Source organism: Montipora foliosa, chromosome 12 (assembly GCF_036669935.1).
Source record: "Montipora foliosa isolate CH-2021 chromosome 12, ASM3666993v2, whole genome shotgun sequence".
NCBI lineage: Eukaryota > Metazoa > Cnidaria > Anthozoa > Scleractinia > Acroporidae > Montipora > Montipora foliosa.
The window spans coordinates 4,847,094-4,871,646 of NC_090880.1; the positions used below are offsets into that span (position 1 = coordinate 4,847,094).

Here is a 24,553-nt window from a genome sequence, read left to right on the forward strand (position 1 = left end):
CGCCAATCAGCTACATGGGATAGCCAGTGGAAAACCCTGAGCTGAAGATGAACAAGTGGTAAAGATGGACGCTATTCATTGCAATTTCAAATTAATCAAAGCCATATACTGTCACTTATATTTCAGAATGCGGTGCAACGTTAAGCAACAGTTCTGGTACCCTTCAAAGTCGTGGATATCCAGGAAGAATGCTTAAAAGTGACTGTGTCTGGTATATTCACGCAATGAAAAAGACTGTCTTTATCTGGGTACAGCATTACGATATTCCGTATTCCCATGAGTGCCGGTAGGTATCGTAAAGACATGCGCGCCACATATAGCGGAGCACCATAGTTAAGAAAATATGATAAATGTAACCCATCGGTACGAGAAATTTCGGTTTAAGCTTTGACGTCCTCGACCGTCGGTCCGTCCGTACGTACGTCCGCCCCTCCATGTATGACATGTGACCAGTATCATCCATATCGCGAGCTCAGGCTTAGAGTACTTGTGCCCAACATGGTGGCCATACTTCAGCTAGTTAATTTACATCATGCATCTTTGATATTGGACATCCATGTTATGGACAATTGACACCTGTCAAAATGAGGTATCCGCTGACCATTATGGCGTGACCATATTGCGGGGCTCAAGTTTAGAGCTCATCGAGGTCAGCTGTGTTTTTTAGTTGTCCGCCTACCAGGAAATGGCCTTCGATTAGATCGCAAGCTCAAGTTAGGTTAACTTTTCGTAATCAGGACACCTAAACAAAAACGAGGCTTAATTTTTCGCGCTTTCTGTAGCTCGACGTGGCTACACGGCCATACTACGCCGACTTAAGCTCTCAACAGTGTACGCTTTTCGTGCTAAAGTGGAAAATGGTTTGGAAAAAAAACAATATATATATATATATATCATATAAATACCAACGAACTACCAAGTGAGCTTTCGCGAGCAAACATGATACCTTCACATGTGAAAATAACATGTTATTTTCACACGTGAAAAGATCACTGTTGCTATGGTTACATATGAAGATCGCGCCTTTCGATGCCTTTAGTATTTCATTGGTGTTTACATAATAAATAGAATATTACATGGCCGCTTGGAGATACGAAATTTCTTTTCTCGTGTTGTGAAATATTTTCCAACACGAGAAGAGAAATTTCGTATCTCCAAGCGGCCATGTAATATCCTATATATATACATATATCTGTGGTCAGGACCACACTGCTGAGTGTTTATTTTTAACTTTTTTAGAGCTGCTTTTTGCTCTGTGTTGCAATTTTTGGCACATCCTTAGAATATTCTTAATAATTTTGAATCTGATAAGGTTGTATGATGCCTGGACGACAATTTGATAGAAGAGCAGAAACGAGAGAAAGAGAACGAGAACGACAAAACAGAATACCAGTAATAATAGCTCTAACTTGCTGGAAGAAGTTACTCCACAAATTCTTTTCTTGGACAAAAAATCGTTTGTTATTTTTAATTTACGGATGCGTTATTTCAAGTGGATGAGTATTTTTGAAAACTGGTTTAATAGTTTTTCCTTTGTTCAGGAATGAAACTCGAATTTCTGTTCTCAACTGGAATTAAATAACATGTGTACTCTTTTTGGACATAAATTTGATTTATTTGTTTGTTTGGTTTGCTCTAAAGTGCAAGCGAATAAGTGTTTTTTACTACGTTTGCCTTTAATCGATGTGCCTCGACAGGTGATCAGAAAATTTTGCCCTTGCGTTGTAAATACATATACATCGCAATGAGTTCTCGTAAAAGTAAGGAGAAATATCACTAGCTTGTGTTTCCAGAAGTTTGTTTTTAAAAAGCAAGCACGCTCAGGTAATTCGTTAGAGATATTGTTTGAAATTTGTCCTTTCTTGGTTGCCGTATTTTGCCGATTTTTGTTCCAAGTCAAGCTGGCGTGTTTTAAAATGACATACATCAAATGTGAATGATCTCATTCTTAGAGATAAAGTACATCAAAGTTCCCAACGATCTGTTACATCAGAGGCTGGGACGTCTGTGATTTCTAGTTTTAGCGTGATTCCTATTCGCTGGCTTTTGGCAGTGGACACTGAAATGGCTTCTTTTTTTCCTTTTCCTTTCCCTCGATAACGCACTTATCGCTTCGTGAATTATACGATACCGGTTTTTCGAGTGAGATTTACCTTGGAATTCACTAGTTAAGCCATGAATTTTTCTATAAAAGAAAGCGAAGAAAATTGTTTAATTAAGCAGTAACCGGATAAACCAGAACGCGGTCAATTCCAAAACCTTTTGTTTTCACTAACCCTACAGCCAGTAAGAATAAATAGCCCATGAGCTCCACTTTTGCTTGGCTAAACCTATTTATTAAAAACTGAATTGCGGATGTCAGATTTCCAGTATTATTATTGGCTCGCTGGGCATAGTCTATCAGTTCATATACCTGCTGTACCTTATATGGTCAAGGAATGCGTCAGCAATAAAGCGGCCGACAAAAGCTGTTTTGGACCGGAATTGAACGAGGCAGAAATCGATACTTTAGTCGACACGGAAGAGTTGTTGCTCATGGAGTGTTTGATAATTAAAAACAGTTATTCTACTCAGGCTTTCTGGATATAAAATGATGATGAGTGCAGTTCGACAATACGACTTTTTCAACACTGAAAATTACCTCTTAATCGGTTTCCCTTTTGCTGGTTATCAGACCTGGAATGGACTTCAAGATTCGCCCCCTTGGGGTTTCTCATTGACGAGTAAACTCGTCTGTTGCTAGACAGAGTTAACTCTATTAGTTGCCTGCTAAGGAGGCCATTTAACATTAGAAAATTATTCTCCATAGAGTTGAACACCTGTTCTGCCCCCTGAGATATGTGAATTTCAACGATTTAGATGAAATGGACTCTATCCATTTGTTCTTTCCTTTTTAGTTACTCTTTTCATCATGACCATATTATTGTCTTACTCTTTCAGTGATGCTTATGTTGCTATTGGAGATGACAGTGGTATTCCGCCAGACCGACATTGCGGAGTAAGCGGGGAAGTTTTATCTCTTGCCCAAGCTCAAAAGGTTCCACTGATTTACTACAGTGACCGCGCTACTTTGACGGATCGGGAAAGGGCTTTGAGTTGTTTTACTACGTGCTGGATAAATCTTTTTCGGAAGGTAAATGTGAAAGTTTTAGACTATTCTTCAAGAAAGTGATATATACATGTATATATATATATGTATATACATGTATGCTCATGTTGGATTACATCACAATCTCTGGAGACTAGGGCTGGCGTACGTTGTAGTGGTGAGAGCACTCGCCTGCCACCAATGTTGCCCGGGCTCGATTCCCAGACAAGGTGTCATTTGTGGGTTGGTTCTGTACTCTGCTCCGAGAGGTTTTTTTCCGGGTATTCCGGTTTTCCCCTCTCCTCAAAAACCAACGTTTGATATTATTTGCGTTAATTTGTTGATTTCAGTTTACAGTGTTCCCAATTAGTGATCTAGCGCTAGAAGACTTGACACTTAAATAAAGTTCCTTTCTGACATGACCTCGATGAAACGGTCCGAAGAGAGGGTCATGTAATGATCGAAAATAACTAAAACAATGGCATTCCGACTTTGCAAAGTGTATCAAGCGGAAGGGAAGGTAATAAAGTAAAGTAAAGCAACCATATTTACCGTCGATAACTCGTAACAGTTATTCTCAACTGACAAACTTGAGGTCGACGATGCGCTCATGTTACTGCCCGCTCTCCATCAGTGCTCCGTTTTAAGGGTATTTAAAAGTTACTTAGCTACACGGAAAGAAAAGAAGTCGAAACAACGATGCGAGATCCGGGAATCGAACTCAGGACCTTTAGCACCAAGGCCGTGCACTAACCGACTGTGCCATCCTTGCTCCTTGCAACCATGTTCCAATATGCTTCAATATGCAACCAGGTTCTCCTTCAAATGGTCTCTGTAGGCAGAATCTAAACTTTATCTCTCTTGAATCTAATAGCTTGTTTATTGGCCATCCCCGGTTAACCAACGTTTGGGATTCCTTTCCCTTTTCAATTGAAGAGAAGAAATCCCAAACTCTTTGCTTTTTTTTTGTTTTTGTCCTTGTTTCTGTTGTTTTTTTTATTTTTACGTTACTAATAACAACTGCGGTAAAAGCTATCGGCCATTTTTTTTTTTAATTTCAGCTACAGTTGTGGCAGAGTGGAGCAACGTAAACATTTCTGACGTAAAAAGGAGAAGCATACATGTAGAATGGGCCCATTATATACCTCATCCTCCCTACCAACTTATAGTCTATGCAGTGGTCTGTACTCCGACCAGTGGAAAAGCTGGTTCAACAGTCTTTAATGTCGACAAGTATAGTGATCGAGTAGATGTAGGACGGTTGCACACTGGCCCAAATTACACTGTAGAGATTGTTGCCTTAGTTAACAACAATCAAACAGGAGACGTCAGCCTGAGGAAAAGTCAAAAAGTCTATGTGACAACGGTCGAAGGAGATAAGAACCACTTGATTCTAATTAGAATCGATGAGAGACAACATTCCACTACCCCACCCCCACACATCTTCTCTCAGAATATTTGAGAAATACTTCAAACTCCTTGGCCCAAAAAGATGCACATCGAACGAAACATCATGAGGCTTAGATGATTATCGATATCAGTGGTGTTATGATTAAGTTGCGACCATCACTTGGCACAAAATTAAGATTGAGGCTGAGATATGCATTCACCTCTTGCACATCAAGCAGCGCGTTGAGTCAAATTTGGAATTTCGCCAGCAACTGAATAAGGGAAATTATCAATGGAGTTCTAGTGCAATGACTCATAAAATTTTATTGGTCGAGTTTTTTTTCGAAATCCGGGTTATTATAAATATTTCATTGTTTTCCTATTTGCTTTTTCTTCTTGGCCTAATCTATATTTAACACAATTATCTAGTGTACTTAAATGTTTCATATACTTTAGTAGCTCTGCCTACGATCTGACATGTGTTTTTCTTCTGTTAATAATTCGTATATTGGATTCACACTTATGTCCAGACATAGTTAATAGAGGGGAATGGTTAGGAAGCTCGGCAAAACAAAGATGTCAAGATTTAGGTTGGAAAATCCACGACCGTGCGCGATCTTTTGTTTTGCGCTCATACACTATGCATGAATTACGTGTCAACACGTTTTTATTAGTTCCTCAGTACGGAGTAAACAGCTATTGTGTTTTGTGCTCGGTCAAGGCCAAAAAAGAGAACAAAAGCCTACAACAAAGAAAGTTGTCGGGTTTCATAACCATTCCCCTGTATTAACTAGGGTCCAGAAGGGCTCGTAATTAGATTTACGCCCGATTTTGATACGTAACATGAAGTGTCCCTTAAAGTCTAAGCATTTGCTACGCATTTCCAACAATATTAGGGCTAGCGTCATGTAAATGCAGCTGTTAATCTTTACTTGGAGACCGGAGTCACTGTGCTATCAGCGAGGGAAAACTCAAACTCGAGTTTTCAGGTCTCTTTTCCTGAGACCGTGGGCATTGGTGTGGAAAAATCATGTGCTTGCAACTTAATCGAAATGCTTTTTGGTTTGGCTTGTGATTGGCTGAAAAGCTGAGAATCGTAAGTCAATCACAAACGCAGTTGTGTTACAGCTTTAACGACCAATCATTATTCGACCAGTGGATCAATTTCTTTCCATGATTCTTGTTCAGTTTCGGCAGCTTATTATCAATCTAATCACCATGAGTTCGGTGCTTTAGTGTACGTGAGCTGTTACAATACGATGCAAAAGTGATGTTTGCTGCAAGTCAAATAATAAAAGTTCTGCCTTTACGAAGTAATGTCGCCCGGCTTAATTTAGTCCTGAGAAGGAATGTTGTCTAGAAACTATTGATCCATACCAGCTTCACTATTTTGCATGAGCATCTGGCCCTGCTGTTTTGTGTTAACAGGAAAAAGCAACTGTAATTCGGTGGTTGGACTTCTCATCTTTCTGTTTCCTTCTATCGTGAACATTCCTCCAAACTCTCTTTTGGGTGTGTAAATGAGTAACGCCGGAGAAAAGGGAGGTAAAACTGGAATGGGCTGCTAGCATCCATACTGAGGGTTCCGTGCTTACGAAACCCGCGCCCGCAGTGCGCGTGGCAGTCAAAACTGTGCTATCTTATCAATCATTTGCCCTTTCACCTTAAACGGTGCATTTCTGTGCGTAAACGACGTCGTCGATGTACCCTGTCTAAATTGGGACGCCACCTAAGTCTTTTTTCGCGAAGTTAACACAAATAAGTATATTATCAATACTGTTTTGACTTCTTCGTATACTTGATTCGAAAATACCAGACTGGCACAAATAACAGCCAAAGCAATACAGGTGACGTTCGAATCACTGCTCGTCGGCAGCCCAGTTTTGGCGCCAAAGTTTGTTGCCAGAAATTTGCCCTTTAATTGCGAACAATTGTTGTGACGTCGGATAGCACAGTTTTTCCCGCTCGGTGGATTCTGATTGGTAAAATTAAATTTCAGCAGCTCTCCCGGTATGCACGGTTGGGCGTGGCATCACGATGACAAGCGCATAATCACAACAGCGTGAACCCTGACGACTTATGTGTGAATTTAACTAGAAATTTCATTTTAAAAAACTACTGTGTTGAAGATCGCTCATTTAGTATTCTCTCCTTTAAGTTTTCTTTCTCTTGACAGATGTTTCATTTATCTCTCGTTCTGGTCATGACGCTCAGCTGAGTTGGTCAGCTTCCGCTGTTGAAGAGCAAATTCAGGGTCGTGTTGTTCTTTACAAAAGGTGGATGCATGATTGCAAGCCATTGTGGAGTTTTAAACGAACACTGCAACAGAACCAAATGTCACTGGTATCACTTCTGCCTTTGACAAACTATACTGCATGGGTATTGTGCTGCTATACGTCAACTGGAAAGGTCTATGGAAGTTACACCATTCATTTCGTTACAACAGGAGGTACTGTCAGTAGAAATCTCTCGGAGATCTATATATTTTAGAGGAACTCGTCCCCCTAAACAGGGCTGAAAAAAATCTTCATATTTCCACAATAGAAAGAATAGTCCCATTGCATTGCTTTTAGGTCCAACGTAGCCATCGTTTGGCTCTTTCTCCTAAAAGTTAGAGTCGGGAATAAGTGATGGATAGCCATATGGGAAGAATTCAGTGGTTGTGGTAGAATACATGGAGGAGGACCTTTTTGTCTTCCCAAAGGAAATATCAAAGCCATAGCCCTCAATAATAAATATGGTGCTCATTTCACATTAAGTGGTATTTAATTAAGATAGCACGCAGAAGCGTCTATCATATCTTAATAATGATGATGATGATGATGATAATAGCTCACATAATCAAATATATGCAAACAATTTGGGTTTTTTTTTGTCCTAGAACTCCCGACGACACCGGAGGGCATTTCACCCACTCCACGTTAGTAAAAGTATTTGTTATGTAATGCTGATATTATTTGAATTGCCGGCGTACCGAAAGGCATCAATGATATCGAAGATTGAGTCATCTTTAGCACCATTTGGAATAACAGGTACGAATGGTATTTTGAAAAATCTAATAATTTGACGAACCTTTAGACGAGTTCAATTTGAGAACTTTTAAAATGGACGTTTTCTGACAACATCGTCATATTTTTTGTTTATAATACAATCAACAAAATTCCGTCGATCAGTTGTTGAGGAAAGCTTCAGTTTTAGTAGATAAACTGCTTTCAGTTATGACACATTTTGACTCCGCTAATTCATGGCATTTGACGAGAAGGCAAGAAAGGCTACTGATATTGCATTCAATAATTGTTGTTTTCTTTTTTTGTATAGTGTGATACGCCATTACTGAACAAATAACAGAAAAGGGTATACAATTACTTTCAAATGCCTCGTCGATGACAAAGAGGAATGGAACACACTTCACTAATCTTTCACTACTGCCAGTTATATAGGTCAGTAAATTGAACACCAGACTTACATTCGCAGCTAATTATAAGTACCATGATTGAACCTTTTTTACTTGTTTACAGCTCCTGTTATTCGGATTTACCCCTACGGTGAATCAGCCGGGGATACCGAAATGTCTTTTACGGAGAGACAGTGTCCTAAAATGTACATACCAGGCAGTGGAATAAGGTTCTTTTCAAAAAGGTTCAGAGAGTTCTATGTAAGTATTATATTAGCTAGCCTCAATCTAGACCTTAATACCAGAAATTTCCAGAGTCTTAATTTTGTTATTATACCAGTGAGACACAATTGATCTCAGGAACGTGCTCACTAGTTTTCGCGCGTTTGTGATTGATGATGGCGCCAGACAAGGCCAGTCTTGGATTTGAAGAAATTTTGCAGCTTAATCATATTAGCCGTAAGGCCCCTCGCGCTCTTTTTTGTTGTGAAAATCCCCGAATGAGGCCGCACACATTTTTTACGAGGGGCTGGAGAAAGCCGTACGGTGCTGTTAGGAATATTGTACAATTTTAGAGGAACTCTGTAAGTGCGAGGCATGAAATAGGAAGAAATTGGTAGTCATGGGAACGCGAATTTTTGCACCAAAGATTCATAGTGTCGATCTGAAAAAAAGGATTTAAAAAAAAATTAAGGATGTAAACTGCAGACGTTGATGAAAGGTTTTCCATTTTCTTTTCTTTTATCCTAGATTTGTCCTTATGGAACCATCCAGTTTGAATTAGACAGGTTTAATCAGAGACCGTACAACTTCGGACAAAGATATTGGCAGCGTTTTAGTTCAATGATTACGCACCCTATTGGACACGAACAGATCTTGGTCGATCATTCCTTAATAGACCATCTAAAGTGTTCTATCACACCTACACAGGACTTAATGATTCCGAAATCTTGAAAAACGCAACTTCTGGTCTGTTGCAGAGCGAATCCGGCTCCTCACTACCGGAGGGGAAAACGTTTAATGCGACCTGGGTGCTGGTCGTGATAGGATGAAACTTTGTCATTTGGAATTGAATCCCATCGCGGAAAAATTGGTGAGCTTATTGCATTCGTTTTCATCCTCCTGAAAAGGGTGGCACTTGTTTTTAGTCACAAGGGATCTACTGTATTAAAGCAATAGGAAATTGCATGACCGACCAAGTTATTCAAAGCCGATTTAAATGGTTCCTCTTATTACAAAAATCTATAACTTGCATTTTTTATGTTCGAGAATTCCATCTGAACCTTGATCAATTTCCATACTGATGCAGTTGTTAAAAATCTTAAAGTTTGTGGATGAATTATGGGGAAATGAAAATGGCATGATAAGACTTGAAACGTTGCTCCAAGTGACCACAAAACTAAACTGAAGGCTTCTGCATGTATGTCGTAAACGCTTTACAAAGGATTGATAGCGCTACACACGTAAACATGTTTCTTTTGTTAAAAAATATCATTTAGTATGGGGTTTGTTGTTAGGAAGTAATGGAAAACGGAAGAAAGCGAAATGGAAAGAATTTCATATACTACTTTTCCTTTGCTCTTATGGACGAAGACGAATGAACGTAGCTCCAATTTCTTATATTTTTTAGATATATATTTTTAGACAACATAAATGGTGCAGGGAAAGAGACGAAGCTTGAGACTCGGAAGTAGGCATTAAGGCTATGTGGTCAAATGGCGAAGAAATATCTTATGGTTCTGGAAAGGCAGCGAGTTTTAACGTATTACTTTCTTGGTTCTCTTCTTTCAGACCAACACATTCCAGGCGGTTCTCATTACCGACAACATCTTTACTTTTGTTATGTTTAACTACCCTCATAACGGGATACAATTTTCAGCGCCAACGAGCGTGTAAGTCTTTTTAATGGTTCCTTTGTATTTTTTGTTTTGTTTTGTTTTTGGTTATAACCTGTTAAGACCTCTTAAAGTGGTAGACGTAGTAATTAAGACTCTAAGCATGTTTATTCATCAATAGCCCCACCTGTCCCTTTATGGGATCTTGATTATAAGATCTAGAAGATCGGGGCGTATAGAGGATTTTGGTTTTTTGGGGCTCCTCTGCCCTACCAAGAGGATTTGATTTGATTTCTTGTGATATGATTTGATTCAAAGTCGCCTCAATCTATAGAAAACTTTTGTTATTTTGTACGAGTCGGCTAAATGAGCTTTAAGACAATGATGAGTATGACATTTTGCGGTTTTTCCTATATTTCGCCGCGAAATGCGGTTGGGTTATCGGGATTATCTCAAAACTTCATGACGCCAGCAAAGCAGAAATAGTAAAGTCAATTTAGGGGCGTCTTTTCTGAGCGTTGGAACATGTAGAAGTCTATATATTTTGGTGTTCCAGCTCGGTTCTTAGGAAATAAGAAAGTCATTTCTAAACGGTCAATTATTCTATTTTTACGCCAAAGGGCTCAATTTTGGCATGGGCTCCTTTTTACCAAAACAATTAAGCCCTGACTAACCCTCTGTTAGCCAGGATAGACGAGAGGGTTGTTGGAACAACTCGGAGGCAAGCCCAAACCAAAGAATTTTCTTGAAAAGACTCCAACTGGCGTAATCACTAAACTGTACACTTACTCTCTTTTTCTTGTTCTGATTTCTAGGTCATTGTACAGATATTTTTCAGATTACATCGGTCTTCCTGTTATTGGATTCAACTCTGGAGGCTCAAAAAATCATTACCTTAATTTATTAAGGTAAACCCACAATCTGTTGGTTTGGGCATTAACGACAAGGCTTTGAACAGAGACGCGATATATTTGTACCATCGTTCGATTTCTCGATCTGCCTGTCCTATTTCCAAAATAAAGAATTTTAATACAGGAAAGTCTTCAAATCAAACCGGTTAAATGGAACATTTACTTTAATAGATAGTTCATTCTCATTAGCAAAAGGTGTGAGAAAATAGGCAACGAGAGGGGGGTTTGGGGCGAGTTGTAGTGGCAGGAACTTGTTAGCACAGATACATATCATTATAATATGCTAGGCACGGATTTATGAATATTCCCTAAGGTTAAAAAATAAACTGTGTTTCTCTTTGAAGGTAAAAGATTGTATGCCACCAACTCCAAACACTCAATTAAAGGCTCTTTCTATATATGTATTGTTTTGTTGTTGTTGTTGTTGTTGTTTTTTTTTTGTAAATTCGTCAAGTCGCACGAGCCCGCATCTTGGTTTCAGTCCTCGTTTACCTTTAATTGGAGGCATTGAATTGATGTCTGAGGCTTATTTATGATTCAGGAGCATGCCTTGTTTCCAGTCCTTAAAACAATATGGGATCATCTATGCTTAAAATTATTGCAACAGGAAGAGTTCAGGGCGATCAAATCTCCTGACATTTTAACTATAATGTCTTAGGTCAGGAACTCTCGAAGCAAAGGGCATCGACAATGCAATTGGAAATGCCGGTATACCAGGAAGGTGGATCCTGCGCATTGAGAATTCCAGCGGTATTGAAGACAGTGATTTCAATTGTTCACTCTGGTACAATAATCAGCCAGATCCAGTGAGGGGGAGTCTCGTTGACACGCCAGATCCCTATCCTTGCACCGTTTTCCAAGCATTTGTCGACAACAGATACACATGGGTGGAGCCATATTTTCCTTACACTGAATGTTTTTATACTGTTCAACCCGTTAATGAACGTGGGAGAAGATGCTGTTACTACAAAGACGCTGAAAGACGCGGTGCCCTGATCCTTGACTCGCAGCCACAAGCGGGCACCCTAGATCGGTACCACAAGCTGAGATTTCCAGAAAGGCACCAAAAACATGAGCTGGAAGCCTTTGGTTATTGTTGTCTTACATCGAGACGAAGAGCAGAAAGTTGTAAGAAATACTACGAGAAACAGCCTTGTAAAGAATGCAGAGCTTACGTCCCACCTCAACGTGGTAAGGGGTTTGATTGATTCTTTGAGAAAGTTCCAATAGTAACACGCTTTTCTTTTCTTAAATTTATTCCATAATTTTTTGGAGAACCATCTGTCAACCAGGGAGTGGTACCACCTCACGTGCACATTGAAACTGCAAATCTAAGTTCTTTAAATGTTGCCTGTTCTTTCATACCACTACGTTTGCTCCCATTTTTGTCAATTTTCTAAATACTTGGTGCTTTCTTTGAGAGCTTTAGGAATGTCGACGACAACGGAAAGGCCACAAAATATTTTCCGTACTGATCATGCTTCACGCATCGCATCCATCAAAGGAAATTTATTTCCCTTCCTCGTCAAAACGATAATGCTAAATTGCTAAATTTTAGTTTTGATGGAAACATGAGAATAAACTACCAATCTTTTGTTCTTTGAAATTGTGGACAGCTCATTTTAAAGTCATTCCTTATTCGTGCGCGAAAGCGCAATGAATGAGTTATTGCGGAGTCGGCATTTGGTGTGGACCGTGGACCGTGGAATTTACGAATCTTTCCCGAAATGCCCTCGAAGCCCAAGCCGAGCCCGGACATTTTTCTTTGACTTAGCTGGGACTCGAACTCTCGAACAATCCAGTTATGCCCTAACATCGATGATGAACAATATGAAATCGCGAAAATGATTAATTTCTAATGACGTTTATAGGGCGTAACCGTCACATTTTTGAAGCTCTTAATACTCACATAGGCCACTTCGGAAAATACCATAATAATCTTTGTTTTTCCCCCCAAATTTTGCATAAGCATTGTTTCCAGTTTCTCTTGGGACTTACAATGGTCCCAAGAGAAAACAAAAACCATGCTTATGCAAAATTTGGGGGGGACAAACAAAGACTATTATGGTATTTTCCGAAGTGGGCTATTGACTTGACATTAAAATGATATGTATCACATATCTGCGCTCTCCAGGACAAACGTTTTCGTCTTTTTTATGTATTTCAAATTCTCTCATATATTAACCTCTTACTAAAAAATAGGCGCGAGGGCCGTACAAATATTCCCCGGTAAGGTCCCGAGCAAGTGAGGTTAGTAAGTTCTTTATTATATGGCATCGTTCCTTTGAGCGATCGACAACTTCTCCGCTTGGTGAATGTTCGTTATGTTCCTCTTCTTGGAATGATAACCTTTTACAAGTAAAACTAAATTCCGCTGGCTATAATTGAACTGTTGTGATGACAAAAATTAATTTCATTTATTTAAAGCTCTTTGTGTTTCGCTCAACTTAAATTTGCCGGGAGAGAGAAAAAATAAGGAACGGACCGCCTGAGTGTTCCATGGGAATGGTTCGTATTGTAAAATCCCGACTGTTAACCAGAGTGTTCCATTTTGCCAGAGAATTTCTTGCCATTTTATAATTATCGATGTTTTCAGCTCCTGTGTTTGGTGACCCTCATCTTGTCACGCTGGATGGCAAAAACTATACCTTTAATGGACTCGGCGAGTCGAACAATCCAGAGAAAAAAATAAGGAACATGATAAAAAATTAAGGAACATGATAGCATGATAGACGTCAAAAAAAGGTTCTTCCAACTGCAAGCACGGACAAAACTTGCCAAGGGTGGGGGGAATGCAACTGTGTTCGCTGCAGCAGTAGCAAAAGAAGAGAACAGAAGTACATTGCAATTTACTCTCAAGGAAGAAGGTTACAAAGACATGAAGTGCAGGAATTCTATCAATAGGTCTTGGTATATATGTCTACAATTGCTAATGATTAAGATCCACATTTTGTTTGATAAATGTTACAAAGTTTCAGCAACAATGAACTGCAAAGGAAGTGTTTTATAAGCCATCGTTTACAGATAGGAGTCTATCCCCAACAGAGAAAGATCTGTCTCCCTTTTAGGAATCTGTGTAAAAGGAATTTATTATCATTCTATCATTCTAGAAAGTTAGCATCCGTGGAATTTAGTTCGATGAGGTACAGTTCTTGCTGTTATATTAATCGTAGTTTTGGTTTGGACGAGCGCAACTGAGTCCAGCTCTGGAGCTTTGTCATTTTACTATTTCTTTGCCGTATTTCAACCTGTTGCTGGCGCCTTATTCCAACACTGAACTTCAATTAATTTCAAAGTGATTTGTGTTTTCATTTTTGTTATTATTCTCCACTTAACATGACTAATTCTCTTTAATTTTTTTTGCTTCAGGTGGATTGGAGGTGCTATTTAACGGTCAAATATTCCAAGAATTCCACAGTTTAACAAATGTCAGTTTTCTTCTCAACGACTCCGTGGCTGTGTCGCGTCCACAGAACAACTCTTTCTTGGTCGCATTCCCCTCTGGAATATCTGTGACAGTAACTGAAATTCAAGACTCGCTTTCTATAGTCTTTGCCGCTCCTTCGTCATTCCAGGGCCAAACCAAAGGGCTTCTGGGATTGTGGAACGGAGACCAACAATACGACTTCTTAAAACCCGATGGAACCATCCTCCCGTCCAATGCCACCGGCCGACAAATTCATTTTAACTTTGGATCAGAGTGTAAGTTCCATTTTGGCTTGCGTCGCACATTTATCACTGAATGCGCACAATTTCGAACCGTGAAAAGTACTTGTCAATACGGCATATTTTCACACCTTTTGTTTTGGCATTTTGATCAGAAGGGTATCTTCATCCAAATACGATCAAAGGCCCCTTGCAGCCAATTCATTCATGTTTATGCAACATGAGCAACCAACTTGATGAACCCCCTTAGTTATCGCCTCGTGTGCCACTTTTTTGTTCTTACCACATTTTGACGTCATCTGTGATCTATTACTGAACAGACGCACGGCCGGCAACATGGAATCTATTTGTTAAATATTTTGTTTGAAGATCCAATAAAACACCATTTGCGTTACAGCGGCTTTGCCGCCATTGCAGTGTTCGAGTTCCATCTAAGTCAAAGAAAAATGTCTGGGCTCGGCTTGGGCTTCGAGGGCATTTCGGGAAAGATTCGTAAAGTCCACGGTCCACGGTCCACACCAAATGCCGACTCCGCAATAACTCATTCATTGCGCTCGCGCGCACGAATAAGGAATGAGTTTAAAATGAGCTCTCATCATTAAATTATACAAGGAAGCTGAGTCTGACATCTCATGTCGAAAATAAATCTGTTCTGGAGAGCTCGTTTGAACGAAAGTACTCGAATACAAATCTCGCAGCACACTGGTGAATCAAAAGTCAGTAAAGGGAGTAAGCGTTGTACTTGTATAGAAATTCTAACCAATCTTGGTTTTTATGTCTATAGGGCAACTTACAGATAATATTAGTTTGTTTACTTAAAAACCCGGCGAAAACACCAGCACTTTTTCAAATGCTTCCGTTGTCCCTATCTTCTTGGACGAGCTGATTGATTTTGACAGCGACGAGCTGAGAACGGCGGCGGAGCTGCAACAAGTTGCAAAATTGTTGAGACACGTTCATTAAAGAACACCTTTTCTAGCTTCCAATACTCGCCGTATCTAGAATTTAAACCTTTCCCACTTCCCCCTTTCAATGTTGACTGTTTAAGTTTTTAACAATTTTTTGTCTTGCTAGCAACACTGATAAGGGAGGGGGGGGGGGGGGGAGGGGGGCTGCAGTGTGAGAGATAATAGGTACATTGATAACGCCCCAAGAAGTTAAATGATTTATCTTCGGCATTTTCCGGGATATCCCATTTTTAAGTAAAATTGCCCTGAATCACACGTTGGCTTGAGTATACTACCACAGTCTCACGCGAAAAATGTTTCCGTGAATTATTATATGAAACCTTTGTTATCGAATCCATATTGGTAACTTACAATGCTTGAAATCTAAACGTTAGCCCTAGTATGTAGATGGACCTTCCGAGGAAAAGGACAAATCTCTGACCGGAGAAGGAATTGACCCTTCGACCGTCGGATTAGATCATCGTTGCTCATTAATCCATTATGACATGAGGATTACGTCTGCTGCTCACTTACGACTTAATCATAAGCAAGAGCAACATATACGCACGCGCATTGAATTGATGTCAATTGCTTCTTTTGTCCTAAAGAAAGTTTCTATTGATCAAGACTCTACTGTGTCTGCGTATGTTGGTTGCGCTTGTGGTTGCGTCGCCAGTGTGAACCATTCTCGTCACCAGAGCTTCGGATCGACCCAAGGCTTTGGGAAACTCTAGGAAACATGCGCCGTAGAGTTCTTATAGTCAAATATTGGCTATTTGAACCTTACGGCGACTGCTCACTCCTCGCGCTAACATGAATGCACCAATTAGAGACGCTTTTGATTGTTCTTTACGAAAACCAATGAGGAGACACTTTGTTTCAGGGTTCCCCATAGCTCTTCTCTCCCTTAGTCAAGAGAAGAGCTCTGGGGTCGAGATTGTAGTTTAGACATGACTTTCGTGAGAGGATCTTTCCATGTTGAACACTTGACTTTGGTCTTACATTATTTAAGGCAAGCACAAAGCAACGAGAAAACTTATTTTAAGTCAACTGGGATAGAAAACCGTGAACCCGAAATTCCCTCACTTGACTGTTGCTTATTTTTTGAACCTTTTAGACATAGACGAATGTGATACCAATAATCGCGGCTGTGACCACAACTGCGTGAACACCCCTGGATCATCTGTTTGCACTTGTAATTCTGGATACTTTCTTAACTTCGACGGAAAGTCCTGTGAAGGTACTAACTGGTGCAGGCCCAACTGGGAACTTTTATAACTGATTCCCCCCCCCCCCCCAATGGAGGAAAGGAGGAGGGGTGGGGGGGGGGATCCCTGATTTACTTTTGTTCATCAAGTATTCCACCAAAATGTGTCGCGCCGTACTTTCTTAGTGCTTGGAAAAAGGCAAGGTCCGCCCGGGAAATGGACCTCATCACCCGTCAAAAGAGTTGAATCTTACCTCAAAATTCTGTGAACTTTTTAAATTCTTTTACGACAAGATAATCTTATACCAGAAACTTATGATTTATCAAATTTGTGTTGCTCAAAGATTATTGCCCTTGAAAAGCCAATCAACAGGTTACATATCTTTCAGCATATTTTACGGCAAACCTTTCTTTGATATTTCGATGTGGACCAATGCCAGTCTGTCAGTAATTGTGTGCAAATATGCGAGAACACAAACGGCAGTTACAGCTACAAATGCCATGCAGACTTCTAGGTGGATCCCGAAGACCCAAAGAATTGCATACGTGAGTTGTAATTCGCAGTGGTGTTTACCCTCCTTAGTTATCAGTTACATGATTATATTATATTATGTAATTTTAAATATTAAATCTTACCTTTTAGCATTTTTCTTTTTTAAAAACGCCCTTAGCAGGTTTTATTTCCATCCTCTGGCTCGGTTCTTAGTTGTAGAAGGAGACAAAAAACACATGGTTCTTGATAGTAAAATACTACATTATGTTCTGGTCACCATTAATTCGAGGACGTTTCTTGGTCTTTACCAGATATGTTGTCCAGGATCGTACGATAAAGTGATGCAAACTATTTGTACAATAGTTTGATCATGACATCAGTTATGGCATCGAGGTGTGGGGGGTGGGGGCATCTTTTGACACCAAATATCTTAGAAGAATTGATAAATTTAACAAAAGAGCTTTAAGATATGGGGGTAGCTTTTTTAACTATGAGTGATCAAATATATTCTAGAGATAGAGAACTTTAGGACGCCATCGTGTCCGCAGATCCCGGGCACGTTCTGTATGACCTTCTTCCACAGCAGAAAATTTTGTGAGGGGACTTGCGGGATCTCGGCCGTAATTTTATACTTCCAAATATACCTACCGAGGGTTTGAAAGGTTAATTCTTATAATTAGATGGTTGTGGGTGAGCTCGTTGTCTTCTTTATGCATGTATACACTTCCCTTTGTTAAGTTTCAAAATTGTTGTAATACTCCTACGTTTTGCTTCTTCTAGAAATTTGAATAAAGACCTTTTTACCATTTTTATTATTATTATTATTATTATTATTATTATTATTATTATCATTATTATTATTTGTTTTAAACGTCAAGAAGTGCCCCCCAACTTTTCTCTTAACATAATATCAACGTGTCCAGAAAATGGGGCGCTAACAGTTACAAAGTGCCCCTTTAGCCCAGCTTGCTCATAAACACGATGCTAATCGTCGTCCCAGTTCTAACCCTTAATGTAAATAGGTAATTCGTGTCTCATTTTTTTTTTGTGTTGTCTTCTATAAAGCCCTTGCATCTCTTTCCTCTGCAATCCTGGGTATAAGATGACCCCTTATATATATATAACAAACTTTCCTCTCAACATAATTGTATACTTTTCCTTCAGCCGCGAATCTTTGTCAAGATAATCAACCTGGCTACCAACATGTCTGCTGCCAATCTGACGGACAAGAGAACTGTTCTTGCTCTGCTGGTTTTTCACTAAATCAAGATGGAAAAACATGCTCAGCTATTCAAACCAAATTGCTTTTACGAATTGCAACAAAAAGAACCTTGAAAAGAGTTTGCTTTTAGTGAATCCATCGATGTTGATTCTAAATGGAAGGTTCTTTTTGTTCCATTTTACAAGACATTGACAAATGTGCGTCCAGCCAGCCGCCATGCAGTCAAAACTGTTCAAACACGAATGGAAGTTACACCTGCTCTTGTTTGACAGGATTTATACTCGACAGCAATGAACAGACTTGCAATGGTACGTCTTCAAATTCGCATTATAGAGAAGTTTTCAAATGACTGTCGAAAGAAATTACGTGATTGCAATTGCTACGCTTAGTGCTCGCGCCATTTTATCAACCAATGAGCAATGAGAAGGAAACCAAAACCAATCGCGACTGGCATGCGCGATTTTTCTCGCGCTTTGAGCAACTTAAGGCCCAGTATTACGGGCAACATATTTCGTGCAACATGTCGCGCAACAATGTTGCGTTGCAAGTTGAGATGGTTTGTTGCGCGTGTTACCACCTTCTTGCGCAACAGATTTTTGTGTTGCAAAAAGTAGACGTCGCTTTTACTTTTTGCAGCATGAAATTTTGTTGCGCAAGAAGGAGGTTTACGTGCAACAAACCATCTCAACTTGCAATGCAACATTGTTGCGCGACAATTTGCACGGAAAATGTTGCCCGTATTACTGGGCATTTACATGGAATTGCTGCGAATTTGGAATGGTTCACTTTGCTGTTTGCATTGCTGTGATTGGTCGAAGTAATTACTTTGGTATTTGTTTTACAACACTTGATTGAAAACCACTCCTATCTCTAACCATATGGCTTTCATAGCTCAGATAGTCCAACAGTGCGCATGCATTGCAACTGCACGTTTCAGGGTTTGAGTACTGTTTAAGCCTGGTTTTCTACATTTTCTTTAGGATGTTCTTTACTTAGCAAATCGTGTGCTATACGAAGGTCTAAGATCTCATTGGTTCGTTTTTTTTTTCACGTATTTATTTAAACTTTCTTTCCCATTCCCCCCCCCCCCCCCCCCGATCATTTAAGGGGTCACCCAAAAGTCGTGCGAGAGGCCCTTTGCCTCACACGTTGATACGATGAAACATATCTTTTTGTGAGGTTAAAAACTTGGCTACCAGCCTATTAATCATTAATATTTTGTCAGAAAGAAAAAAACCCTGTCATCCTAAGAAAAAATAGGCACGCATCGCGTACGTGTGGTAGTGCAGTAACACAGCACTTTATTCCATATAGGCCACTTTTGAAAATAACATAATAATCTTTGTCTGTCCCCCCAAATTTTGCATAAGCATTGTTTCCAGTTTCTCTTGGGACTTACAATGGTCCCAAGAGAAAACAAAAACAATGCTCATGCAAAATTTGGGGGGACAAACAAGTAGTATTGTGGTATTTTCCAAAGTGGCCTAGTGTCAACTGTCAATTGTTGTGTCATGGTAAAAGTCTTAGGTAAATAGCCCCCTGAGAAGACATGTGGTTACTCGCAAAGTACTAAACCCAGAAAGATAAAAAGAAAATAAAAGGGAATCGAGAGAAATTGGCTTCTACACTGACATGTTGATCATTTCCAAGTTCCCTCGCAACTTCTTTTACCTCAAGTTTAAGCGTGCACTCTGAGCGTCTGACGGCTTTGTATTTTACAGAAGTTTATTGAAGTTTATTGAACTTAATCCATGTCCGGCGGGGTTAGTATTTGGATGGGTGACCTAAAATATATACCACTTCTAGACAGAAGCAAAGGACCGAAAATTCTATTTTAACGCCCAAAAATGCGAACTAAGCAAGGTACAGATTTTGTTAGCTTGCTTTATGCAAAACAAATATTGAGGCAAAAGTGAATAAATATTGATACACAGCTTTTAGGAACAGCAGAAGAAAGTTTTCAGGATGGTCGATCGAGATCTAGAATTGTCATCAGCAACAACATTTACGACATGAAAACAACATTAATTTTGAACCCCGAATATAAAAAAGAACGATCAACAACAAAACATTTTGGGAGATTTTTGCTACGCTCAATTTTGCTACTGTACTTTTGGCTGCAGAAAGTAAAGCGCAAAATCGAAAGTGACATCGGATTAGCGGGAGCCGTGATGAAGTTACCGCGGCGTGTTTACTCGCGAAACAGTGAAGCATCTGTGTCAAATGATGGCAAGATACAAGGTTTCATTTTTGTTAGTTTTCTTTTTCTTTCAAGTGTTATAACGTTTGGCAAGAAATGTGCAAATTCAACACAAAGATCACAATCGCATATCACATTTCAACCCAGGAATGCAAATTTGTTAAGCTCGAAAATTACACAACATGATATTGAAGTATATCTAAATATCTCGGCAAAATCCTTTTCCAGCGAAAATTAATTGAAACAAACAACATATTTACTATTAGAGGCAAATAAACCTTCCTATTTCAATAGCGTCCGCGCAAACAAGAGATGCATTTAAATAAATTTTTGACAGTCCACATCAAACCCTTTTCAACTCAGAACCTTGACCGTAAATAATGAAGCACAAAAGAGACAACAACTTTCATTCAAATAATTCTTCGCTGTCACATTTCCAAATTTTTCACACCTTTGCAGAGTTGAGTACAAAATACCGGTAAATGTAAATGTAAATTGCCAAACAACTAAGATGCGACTTGAGTAAACACTGTGATACATTCAAGGCGTTCGATTCCTTCAATGTTTGTTAAATCCATAAAGAAATTCCTATTTGATTTCAGTGTTTTATACAATACCAAGTTAGTAAAATATTAGAAACAAACCTCACTTGATATCCAAAGGCGAAAAATGAAATTGTCGTCGAAGACCATTACTCGTCGCTTAAAATACAGACATTTAATTTTTCAGCGCTGTCTTGTTCATCTATTTGACGATCCATTCTTGAGCTCCATGAGGGTATATTTTGTTTAAAGATCCACTAAAACGCCATTCACCTTACAATGACTTTCGACGCCAGTGAATTAGTGAAATTTCCAATTGTTACCGGAAGATTGTGCAGAGTTGAGAACAGGTAAATACAAATAGTGAGACAACTGAGATAACAGACCTACTTTATGGATTGCTTCTCTCTCTTTGTTAAACCCATGCCGAGTTACCAGAGAACTGTTCATTTGGTTTCAGTGTTGTACATAACAGCACACTTAGCAAAATATAAGAAATACAGCTCACTTTGATCTCGGCTCGACGGGCAAAAGATTGTTGTCGAAGTCCATTACTCGTCGCTTTTAAGATTCCAGATTCCGGATTCACCACCTGTCTTGTTTATCCTATTGACGTTCCATTCGTGAGCTCCATAAGGGTATACTCTTAAAGATGCACTAAAACGCCATTCGCGTTACATGACTTTCGACGCCCTCGCAGGTTTAATAATTAAATGTTCTCCTGTGTGCACTAGGTAAATCGACGCATTACCCCAGCCCCCTCAAACCTAACAAAATAGGCACAGAAGACTCTATGCACAAAGACACCACTTAGCCGGGGGGTGACAGGCAAGACTTTTCCCAACACAGAAAAAAATAAAACAAAAAACAAAACAAAAAATTAAAAAAACCCACGAAATGAAACGCACATTCCGACTGGGTTTGCCATACTGGCAACCCAGTAAAAATCTACCTATTTTCCGACTGGGATTGCCATACGGCAACCCAGTAAAAAGAAGAAGAAGAAGACTATTTAACGAGGTTAAAACACTTTTAGAGTTAGAACTGATAAACCAGTGGCCCTCATTATCATTATACTATACATAAAATCTAATAAATCAAATGACTAATGACTAAATACTAAAATAGAGTTGACTTAAGAAATATAGAAATGGTCGCATTTGAACACAAGGCATAACTTGATTACATTAATTTCGACATAAAATGGTAACCATTCCAATTTCTTAAAAAGCTTAATTCTCCTCTCCTTTTTTGTTCTAACTCCGAGAATTACTCTTGCGGCTCTTTTCTCTAACCTAAACATCCTTCTTGTATCATTAGTGGAGGTCCACTCCCATATCAAGCTACCGTACATCATAACTGGTTTGCAATTGATTGTAGAGTTATAAAAAGTAAGGCGGCGGCTCATTTAGAGGGAGATAATGTCTCTCTAAGCGGACCTGCACAGACAAGAATGAAGTTTTTTTTTCCCTGAAATGTGCACATAGAACAATATGCGCCGCTTTAACATTCTCAATGAGGAAGAATATGCACTTCTTTTCACAATGTTTACGGTATTTTTGATGAATAAAATAAATGTATGTATTTGGTTTTCCTTGTCTCTTTTGGTTTTTATGTTGTTATTTCAAAGCACTCTCTCCAATCTTTCTTTGTATTTTTCTTATTTTACAAGATATCAATGAGTGCTTGGAGTTCACTTTCCAATGTCAAGATGAATCACAGAAGTGCGAGAGCACCTATGGATCATATAAATGTGTTTGCGAAGACGGATTGTATTGGATAGACAGCAAGAGTCAAGGTAAGGAAAATTCAACTCCAACAGCAACTTAAACTTTTTGTTTCCTAAAATGAAGATTAAAGTTACTTGATTTCTGCCACTAGATTGAAGTCATGTTCTTGTTGTTACGGGTTGCTATGCAAAACATTTGGATCGTCAACTTCTTTTCATACATGAAAATTGTTCCACGGCCCGCAATGCCTGTCTGCCGAAGGTGGGCCATTAATGTATTTTTTCGCTTGTACTAGTGGAACAAACCAAAGGAGGACGCATTCAAACAATCCGTTGCAGAGGCAGCCACCATACACTGCGCAAATGATAGCAGCTGTATATCAAGCAGGTAAGGAACTCTGAGGAAAAATGATTGCATTCACTGGAAAAAGTCAGACCGTACGTTTCGTCGTCAATTTTGGCTGGGTGGCTGATTGACTGACTGACTGACTGACTGGTTGACTGACTGATTGACACACTGACTGACTGACTGACTCACGGACTGGATGGCTAGCTGACTGACTGACTGGATGGGTGGCTGACTAACTGACTGACTGAGTGGCTAACAAGGTGGTTGACTGACTGATTGCTCACGATAGACTGAATAAGTTGCATCAGCTAATGGCCATGCAATAACAGAGAACCAACTATGTACACATCCTAATAAAATACATGCAAAAAATTCCTCATTTCTGAACTGTTAATCTTATGTAACATTATTCCAAATTTCCCAGAAAAATCATGTGATTACTCATTACTTTATTCCATTGCTTGCCCCCCAGCATAACACATGGCTAATTTGCATGACAATTTGAGAACCAAGATGGCGACTATCGCGAATAAGGCCTATTGCACCATCCAGGGCTCGTATTTGTGTAGGTGATCACATGATTTCGAGTGCAATTTGGAATAAATAAGCATGAGTAAATTTTTTAAAAGACGAGCAAAATTCGGACTCGTGCACCTTGTAGTCTGAAAAAAATTATAAGTGTTTATTTATTCTAAATTGCACAAGAAAATCATGTGATTACTAAATAATGAGATAATAAGATTCGAGATGGTTAAGCAGAAGAAACGCACGCGTATCACGCAATCAGGGAAACATTGCTCCATCCAGGGCTCGCGTTTGATTTCAAAACAAAAGATTTGATTTCTATTGTTTCTAAACCGTTCAAAATACATTTGTAAATTGCACAGTTACAACTTTGCACTGATGTTACACGGTTTTGCACTGTATTGCAGCAAACCTGCACTGCTTTTTTAGCCAATCAGAGAGCGTATAACTTTAATCGCTATCCGACTGTTTCAATATGTAGAAAATTTTCCGTATTACGCACACTCTTAGCACGTCTAAGTTAAGGCGTGCACATAGACGCTGGCCAACGTTCGACCTGAAATACATTTTTCCATCTGAATAGTGACCTATCCACTGGATAAAAATATTCCGCCTTCGAACAACTGGGGGCCAGTTGTTTTGTAGATAGTATATATCTTGTAAATCAATCAAGCCAGTGGTCGGCACTTGCGAAGAACCCACCGACCAGGGATTATGTCAATTATCATTAAAAGGGGGCAAGATTACTGAGCGCCGATTGGCTGAGATTGGAAGGGGGGGGGGGGGGGGGCATTTTACCTTCAAGGACACTTTTGGTAATGACGAGGGCATGTCAATGCATGCTATCAATGCAACAATTTCACCTTTATTGCACTATTTCAACTTTCTGCGCTATTTTACTGTTCTGCACTCTGTTTGGGATTAATTGACATGCTTTCAGCCAATCAACGCGCTTGATTTTTTCCGTGTACATTATTAGGTGTCAATAAGCACTTGCAAATTTTTTTTTCGTTAATCTTAGTGAAACATTTACCGTACCCGCCACATTACACGAGA

General features: G+C 39.4%; 1 pseudogene; it reads left to right on the forward strand.

The window, feature by feature from the left end:
* The first annotated feature begins 11,149 nt into the window (after positions 1-11,149).
* On the forward strand, positions 11,150-15,246 carry LOC137979802 (mucin-like protein; annotated as a pseudogene).
* The last annotated feature ends 9,307 nt before the right edge of the window (positions 15,247-24,553 follow it).